We start from the raw sequence: 9,254 nt of genomic DNA, 5'->3' as shown, positions 1-9,254 counted from the left end.
TTGGAGGCTGAGAAAAATGCTAATTTATGTGAAATTTTCATATGGTATTAAGAGGTTTTTGCATCTGAACTCTTCATATAAAGATGCTATAAAAGCTTTTGGTGCATGAAACAATAATACGCATATTCATTAAATAATATTTATATTAATATGACAGCTCTTGAAAATAAAGCAAAGTAAATCTGTGCATGATGTGTTCTTAAACGAAAATCCGTCATCTTTCGCTTCTACTGTGATGTCTCCAATAAGAGTCTATTTCCGTGTCCTTGACGGCCAATCAACGGTGTCCACGAGGTGCAGGTTGGAGGCGGACACTACTGTTTGTGACAGACAGAGAATCTGGACAATCACCATCGCGCAATCTCTAAAAGGCGCGTCCACTATCAATACAGTACCCAATCAAATACACCGAGAGGCGGCGCCTGCGGATCTGGATTGATCGTCCATAGCCACACGTGATGCGCTTGTAGTCGCAGGCGGAGTGCAGCATCAGTAAGCACGGGTGAGTACGCTAAACCCGCAAATATAAGCTTTACTACAACTCAATCGCGTTTGTTTATGTGCAATACTATTAACCGACGCGTTATTGCAAGGATTTTAAAACATATGAATCAACCGGAGTGTTAAATTCAGAATATGTGCGTAGACCGAAAGGCTAGTTGGTCAGCTAGCTCCTAGAGCTAAGCTAACCGATACAGGTGTCATGTCAGTAAATTCAGTCATAAAACCAAAAGTCACCTGCTTCGTATTTTAGGTCTCGTTTGATTTGCATAGTCTGCGGAGTGAGATGAAAGCTGCGGTTCGTGTGGTCTTGCCTAATGTTGGGGGTGGGAAGAGCTGCTGAGAGGTTTACGAATCCCTTGAATGAAGTTAGTTAAACATGCGCTCATTCATTTGCTCTTGATTTAAATCTACAGCAGCACTTTAGTTTAAACCATCATTTACATATACGTGGGACTGAATTCACCTTTACGTAATTCGCGTGTCTATAAAGAAGTATGTATAACGTTATCTAAAGTTATGTTCACGAATTTGTAGATGTTTCTGTTATTAAATACTGACAGCGCACATAGCTCTTTACAGCAGGTTTGTTTGACACGGGCCGATTGAATATCACCGAGGAGAATCTTTTGCTTTCAGTTTGAGTTAATTCGTGGATGTTTCTGGAATAGCGAGGCTGTGTGGGGGATAAAATGCGGAAAAGTCAGAAGTTTAACCGTCATTTCCGCCCTTTAAGAAAAAGGTAGAGGTCACGAGTGAAATACTCTGACATTTGTGCGAGTAGAAACGTGGATAAGGGTTTGAGGAAATTAAAGATTAATATGACTTAAAAGAGAGAATTTTCATTTTGAGTGAACTTACGAAGTTATTTTGAAGAAAGCTGGAAACCTGTCACTATTCACTTGCATAAATCAATGGTGACAGGTTTCTTAAAAACATCCTCTTTCGTGTGTGTGGCTAACATAAGAGAGTAAGTTACCTCAGATAGGATGGTAAAAAATAAAGGATGAGAAAATGTCAAATTTTTACAAATCGTTCTATTTCCTTGTATTAAAGGAACAGAAAGGCTGAAAAATTCTATCAGCAATCCTCCCATGTTGTTTGTTAACATGTAACTACATGTTCTCAGAAACTTTGACCTTTATATTTAACCAAAAGCTCACATTCTCACAATGTAAAACCCAACAGTCAACTTTATCAAATGATTTGAGTGTAGTTAACTCAAAATTTACTGAAAGCTAATTCTACTCATTTGAAAACTTTTTAACTTTGTGTTGAAGGTAATAAGTTAATTAAATACCTAATTACTTCGATGTGTATGGAGTAAGTTCCCAGTACTCGTTTAGATTAGTTTTTAACTCAAAGGGTTTGTAGCAACCAGTTTCCTCAAACAGTTTGGGTTGCCTTAACTTATTGTGTTTAACAGTACTCAGTTGATTTAAGTACTCTTCATTTATTGGGTTTTACTGTGCTCAAATTGCTTCATTTACTTAAATGGATTAAGTTCACAGTACTCATTAGAATTAAATGGTTTGTTGCAATCGGTTTCCTCAAATGGTTTGAGTTGCTTTAACTTTTGAGGTTTTACAGAGCAGTAGTAACTCTTGTCTAAATATAGAGGTAGCGTTGGTTTTAAATTTACACATTCGTTCATTTAGAAGTCTCTATATTGTTTACCATGTCACTTTAAATATTCGATCGGAATTAGCATGCAAGTATGACTTACAAACAACATTAACACTATCTAATTGACTGTGAACAACGCTGTACTTTGCTTATATGGTTTCCCTATTTAGAATTTACAAAGAATACTTTTCTGAAATTGTTATCAATGCGAATGTCTGAATTTCCTAATAAAAAACCAACTTTACTCTTTATTGTCTAATTGTGTAACTTGTCCTTAACTGTTATTCAAACAACTTTACTGATATCCAAAAAAAGGTTGTAAAGTGAATTATCAGAGAGTTATCTGTTCACATTTATGGCCTGTATCCTGCCCGGGGCATTGAGTCACACTTCTCCGCTGCACTTTGGGAAGATTGTGTGTGTAGATGGTCTCTTGGTACCTTCCCCCATCATCTCAACAAGCCCAGGACTGTGGCAGTCGAGTGTAAAGAGGCTTAACCATGTGTTCTGGAAGAGTATGCGTTTACTATTGAGTGCTGATTTGAACCCCCGGTTGGGTCATGCTGGGACCACCACATGTGGCTTAACCACACAATTATAAGTCTGATATAATGAGTGCATGCTGTGAGCAAAGTTTTAACTTGTACTTTGTGTTGTATGAGCAACAAATATAGTTTTAGAGAATTAGAGAATAAATTAAAAACATTAGAGAATAAATGACAGTATGATTATCAAGTTTCAGTAACAATACTGAAATAAATGCATTTGTTACAAAGTGTTGTAGTAAAGCATTTATTGTTGGCGTTTTTAATTTATGAACTTTCTTTTATACACAGCAGCAGATATCTTTTCTTTCTTTTTTATAATTGATATTGTTGTGTTAAAATATAGAGAGCTTGATATTGTGCATTATTTGAAATATTTATATTTTATTTATGTATGTGTGGAAACACATTAAGTGTGTTTTATTTTAAATGCATTTATTGAATTTGAAAAATTATTATGCAAATAGTACAAAAAAAACGAAAAATATCTATGTTGGTGAAAGAGTATAAAATGTTAATAAGAAATATACTTTTTAAATGTTTCTGTTGGTAAAACAACATTCATTGGAAGCAGAAGCTAAGAAATATTACTTGAAGTGCAGTCCAAATAAAGTATAACAAAACAAATTCTCTTATTTCTTAGAGACTGTATCAGTTATTGATTGGATATTGATTTTGGCTCAAGTTAAAATCATAATATTGATCAGTTGTGCTAAATTTTATGTGATGTTATGTGGGGGGGGGGGGGGGGGGGGAACGGGGGGGGGGGGGGGGGGGGGGGGGGGTTGTGTCGCGGGGGCACTTTTGATCGTTTTGGAAGGGCACTTTCTATCCAAGACTAAAAAGTAAAAAGGGCATGTGCACTGCACAGGTTGAGCCCTATGTGTGCATGTGCCTGAATTAATGCATACAAGTCTGAACCACCATCAAATTATTCAGTTAAAATTATATATTGATTGTAAATGTATTCACCGTAAAATATTGTCTGGTTAATGCATTTTTTTTTGCATTAGATGCTGTTAACATTTTATACTTCCATGTCATGAAAAATTACAAACATTTTACTACTGCAATGAGAATTTACATGTGAAAGAGACATGAAATCTCTATAGGAATACAGTTCATTAGTCATTATACAATCCTGTTTGAACGTAGAAGACTGGCTGATCAGAACTATTGATATGAGCCTTCAGCTGGCCTGTGGGTTTCATCAACATGTGCTTTGGCAGGTCTAATGGATCAGTCGTATTTAATCAGCAGCGCAGATCTCTGCCCAAACTGGATTTGAAGCAGCTCGCTGTCAGTTACACTGCCATGTCGAATGTCTTCCTCTTTCAGTCTTAATGATGCTTCATTGAAGTAATGAGTCTGCCCTGTAGTAATGGCCTCGCTGCTATTTTAGTCTAATTAATCGGCTGTTATTAGGCAGTTAACACAAGTGTTACTTCCAATTTTCCTCTTTCAAAAAAAGTCAGCGTAGGGCTTGCCAATTTCTGCATATTTGTTTTAATTAATGGGGGTTTTGTTTAAGTGAAATTTGTGTAAGTTTATTCAAACTTCTCAGTTCAGAGTTCAAAGCCAAATTCCATTTGGAATTCAATTTAGATTTTTTAATGCTGTTTTCCAAGGAAAAACCAAATGAAGGACAATGTTAAATAGCTTAATTTAGTGTACAGCAAAATTATTTCTTTCTGTCTTTTGAAGTAAAAGTTACTAACATCTTATCTTTCAACAACAGAGAGTTTATTTATTTTTATTATTTTTATTTATTTATTTGACATGGATATCACAATTACACTGGCCAACCAAATGCGTTTGTTTAAGTGTTTTAGCAGACTTGCTAATTCTCAACACCTGTCCATGGAGGTTTGACAATGAAAATAAAATAGATGTACACAATTACTCATTATAATTCTTTACATAAAATTACGGTAAGGTAAAAGGAAAAGCAGCATAAACAAATTAATAGTAGACTATTTGTGCAAACACTGCTGTTTTGTTTTTAACCACTTTTTAAGAACACTACTAAAAACATTTATAATTTTTATTACTTTCTAATTTTAGGCTAATGGGTAAATTTTTCCACAATTTGGTTCCCTAACAGAAAAAAACAGATTGACCAAAAGAGGTCTGAAGCTTCTATGTTTGACACATTTGCCTTTGTAATATTCTTTACAACGACTGGATCAGACGTATAAACAGAAGTAGGAAATTTCAAAAACTAGGTCCTATCATTAATATTATTCAAGATTTTTAAACTAATTATTTTTATAAATTATTTTAATTATTATAAAGATTTTTTTAACCATTCAAGATTTTTTCAAATTAAACTGTTGCATCGTTTGCTTTTGTTCATATCTCTGCCTTGTAAAGTTTATTAAAATATTAATGACAAAAGAACATGGGTTGCTCTACAAATGTTTTTTATTATGGAATGAATAGGCCATCATCACCAATAAAGCCTAGAAAAAGAGGGCATCAGTATATTATAAACTGATAGGTTCAAATAATCTTTTCCAGTTATCAAAGATATAATTTGTTACTTATTGGTCATCTGGTTATCCCTATGATCACGCATGGACGGATCATAAAGTAGTCTGTTTATACATACTTGTTCCAAACAAAATCTCTTCAAAGTGATTCATATTCAACTCGAATGAAATGCAGCTCCGTGCGAACTGTTCGGCCAAGTCTCAATTTTGTGTGCCTTGGTCAGCCGAAATCTTGTCGCGTGCACACAAAGCTAACCTCCGCAAACACCGCGATGATGTAACATTCGCCGTGTGCACTCAAACGAACTAGCGGGCGCGTCAAGTATAAACCAGACTTTACACTTTGGCACTAGACAGTCACCATCAGCAGATGCTCGTGTTCTGATGCCTACTGATGAGATCTGAAAACACCATTGGAACATAATTATTTAAACATTTATAAACCAATTAAGGGTAATTAAATTTAATTAAACTATCAAAGCTAAGAAGATCATGTTTACATACAACTTTACAATGATGTCATCGCAATGATCGAATAGGCTTTAAGTTCATAATTTGGATTGCTTGTTTATATATATCGAGTCAATAGGCTTCAATGTGGCTTGTGACCATGATGTAATACAATGACAAGTGAGAGAATATCAATGTGTGTATTATTTTGCAGTTTGATATGTTATAATACTTCTAATAAAACAAAAACGGTTTAGTCTTGGCTTGACCATCTTACACATATTTTTAACTTGACTATCAAATTTTAAATTAATTTGTAGATTTCTGCCAAGAGACTTCAATTCAATCACTTCCTCAATGACTTAGTTTTTAATCATCTATCTTTTAATCACTATCATCTTTAATTGTCTTAATCAATTTCATTTTAGACGTTGAGTCTCATACAATAAATGGTCCAGTTGCTTTCCTAAATTTTGATTTAGCATACACTGGACTTCAAAAAAGAAAAGTGAATAAACCTATTTAAATTAGTAAACGCATTGTAACTTGGAACTATTAAGTTGAGTTAATGTTTATGTTTATGCACAGTTCATTATATTTATGCACAGTTCATTAACTAATTATCTGTAAGTCAACGAGTCTACTTGAGTCAGAATCACTTTAAAATGAAAAGATTTACTCGCTTTAAGTCAACTTAATGTTTTTTTTTACAGTGTAACCTTTGATGACTCTGTACTTGTTTAATTTTGCTGACATGTCTGTTTAGTTAGCTCTGTTCACTCTGAATCAGATTAGCTTTATAGTGCTGATGATGGAGGACTGAATTCACTCTACCCCCACAGATGATCATTAGTTCACTGAGCAACAGATGGGTCAAGAGTGTATTTTGTGACCCCCACCTCAACCCCTTAACAATACATACACTGTGTAGCCTCTGGGATCCTCAACTTGAGTGTCCTGCTCTTACGCCAAAAGCATGCTTCGGCTTTAACGCTTATGTGCTGCTTACACATGCTCTAAATATCCTCCACATGGTGGCAACACTGATCTAATTTGACTCACAGTCTATAAGGAAAGAAAGGAACACTGCAAAAACAACAAACTACGGAAGATGACTTTAATCTAGTCTTAATTAAATGAGTTCAAAGATGTCAGTTTTTTTGCCTTTAACTTCTGAAGAGAAATGGCATAGACTCAGGAAAAAAATGAGCCTTTCTATAAATATTTGTGCATTATATTAAATGTAGTTGATAGCCTCTACAATAGGGTTGGGCTGATAAATGATATTATATCGAATTGCGATAATTTTTTGTCAATAACAATGAATTGCTCTGGAGTTTTTTACTCAGTGATTAATCTACGAGCCAATCACACAGCAGAAATGTGCAACAATAGGAATCTAAAAGTATGTTTATAAAGAGATATCCCGAATTTTTGGCTACCAAAAATTTATCGGGTGAAAATGTTATGCCATTTAATGGACCCTCTTTTAAATCTGGAAACATTAACAACTGATATAGAAATGTATATTTTTATAGTTCAATATGGAAAATGGCACCTAAGATTGCATTTTTACCATATCCTACCCTGTCCTACTCTGCATTTGCCTGAACTTATTAGTTCCTGAAAAATTATGTCTCTTTTCCACTGAGTGGTGTAGTTCAGTTCAGTGTAATGCAGTACAGTTTGGTACAGGACACTCTTTTGGCCGATGTGTCATTCTCACTTTGAAGAGTAAGCTGTTCGGGTTGTTCACATGTTGCATGTGAGAAACACTTCACTTTTGTGAGTTTTGATGATAGCTACAGTTTATTCCAAATTACTGAATGTCTGGAATTACTAAAAATAAAAAAAGGATAGATACAGACTAGGGCTGGGTGGTATATCGAGTTCTAGGGATTTATCGATATGATTCCACAACGCGATGCAGTATTACCCAATATCTCTCATATCGATATAGTTTAAGGCCACACTTGCGCATTCTGCGCGAAACAGACCACTCCAAGGTGGCACGCAAGCTCCACTTGCACAAATGTGTGCATGCGCAAATGAATGAGTCATACAAAAGATTTGTTCAAAATTAACTTGGTGTTCAAGAACGACCCATCACTGACGCAACATGGAGGAACATGCAGTGCCGGTGTTTTATCGAAATCTAACTACCCCATACCCCCCAACCCCCCCCCCCCCCTCGTGTGCATGCACATTATACAGCACCTGCAGCTGTCACAGCGGTTTATCAGAAACCTTTTATCCATCATTTTTTTTTTGCAATTGACAGCAAGAACGAACATAGAAGCCTTGTCAAATTGACAAGCAGCAACTGAATGTGTTCAAAAGAATTTAAAATGCCTAAATGGGACATTTTTACCGCATTTTGAAATTGAAACTACCTCATATTCACTGATTATAAGTTCAGTATTTATTACATGACGGCACATTTACATTTATTACTTCTTTACATTTACTTTATAACACATTTAGCTCTGTGTTCTGGTCTGTTATAATGACTGTTTACATTTATATGTTTAACCAGCATTTCATCACAGTACTCTGAAATAATTTTGTTACTTGTCATATCTATAGTCTATTCATTTTCATCTCCTTGTTTAATATTTTGTAAAAACAAGTTTAGTCAAAACAAAAGAAAGAATGTAGGATTTTTTACACAGTGAAAGACAGTGCACATATCGAAGATATCTAAAGATGTTTAATATTTGTGCACAATACATACTGTTCATGTAAATGTGTAACTAAAAACATATAGAGCTGATTTAATTGTTTATAAATCACACATGTGGTATACAGGATTACTTATAACAACACTGTAATTGTGACATAAAATACTGTTTCAAATTAAGGAATGCCAATAAGCTTAGGAAGTAAGTTTGTCATTTCCAATAGAGGCACGTGACTTCCACGACGCGAGGACACTGCGATTCATTTAAGTATAACTAATCTGTTTCACTCTTTGTATGGAATATTCACATTTCAGTAATGATGGCAGACTAATTACCTCAGAAAAACACGTTGCACCCAAAAAATGCAGTGCTTTTTACTTTTCTCCATAAACTTGCATCGGAATTGCAGCAATGGTTTCTCTTTGTCAACACATGTGAAAATTAGGAATGTCCCGATCTGATATTGATATCGGAAATCAGTCTGATATCAGTCCAAAAAACTATATCAGACTGTGTTAAAAATCCCTGATGTAAGCAGTCCGATGCGCTCTTAATGTTGTGATTGCCAGTGGGGTTGTCTTTGCTGTCGATCACTTCCTGTAGTTTGTGCTGATTGCCAGCGGGGTTTCCTATATGGGAGACTACCGCTGGGCGAACTCCAACTCACAGAATCCCCTGCGCTCATCAACACGATAACCGCTGAAAATACTCCGGACAAAAAAGTCCAGAAAGAAAGCCCAGAAAGATAAAGTGCTCTAAAACGTTGTCAGATTTGCACATGAGTTTACAGTTCTGTCTTTATTTACGTTGTCATACTTTTCCCATGTGGGACACAGGGTGGAATCTGTGCTGTATATTATTCAAGTAAAATAAATTTTGATAAAATTATTCTTAAGTACCATTATTTTATGTGCTGTGGAGAAAAGGACCAAAAACTCCTTATTTCTGCTCCCCCATGT

At 35.2% G+C, this 9,254-nt stretch overlaps 1 protein-coding gene across 1 annotated transcript in view; it reads left to right on the top strand.

The window, feature by feature from the left end:
• The first annotated feature begins 472 nt into the window (after positions 1-472).
• The window catches only part of canx (calnexin), a 44,183-nt gene continuing 35,401 nt past the window's right edge, over positions 473-9,254 (top strand). Inside the window, 1 exon segment of the mRNA NM_213448.1 lies at positions 473-502. The gene's annotated coding sequence lies outside the window, so the exon portion shown is untranslated.

The sequence above is a fragment of the Danio rerio genome, chromosome 14 (genome assembly GCF_049306965.1).
Source record: "Danio rerio strain Tuebingen ecotype United States chromosome 14, GRCz12tu, whole genome shotgun sequence".
NCBI classification, from domain to species: Eukaryota; Metazoa; Chordata; class Actinopteri; order Cypriniformes; family Danionidae; genus Danio; species Danio rerio.
This window is presented reverse-complemented; position numbering and strand designations above follow the sequence as displayed.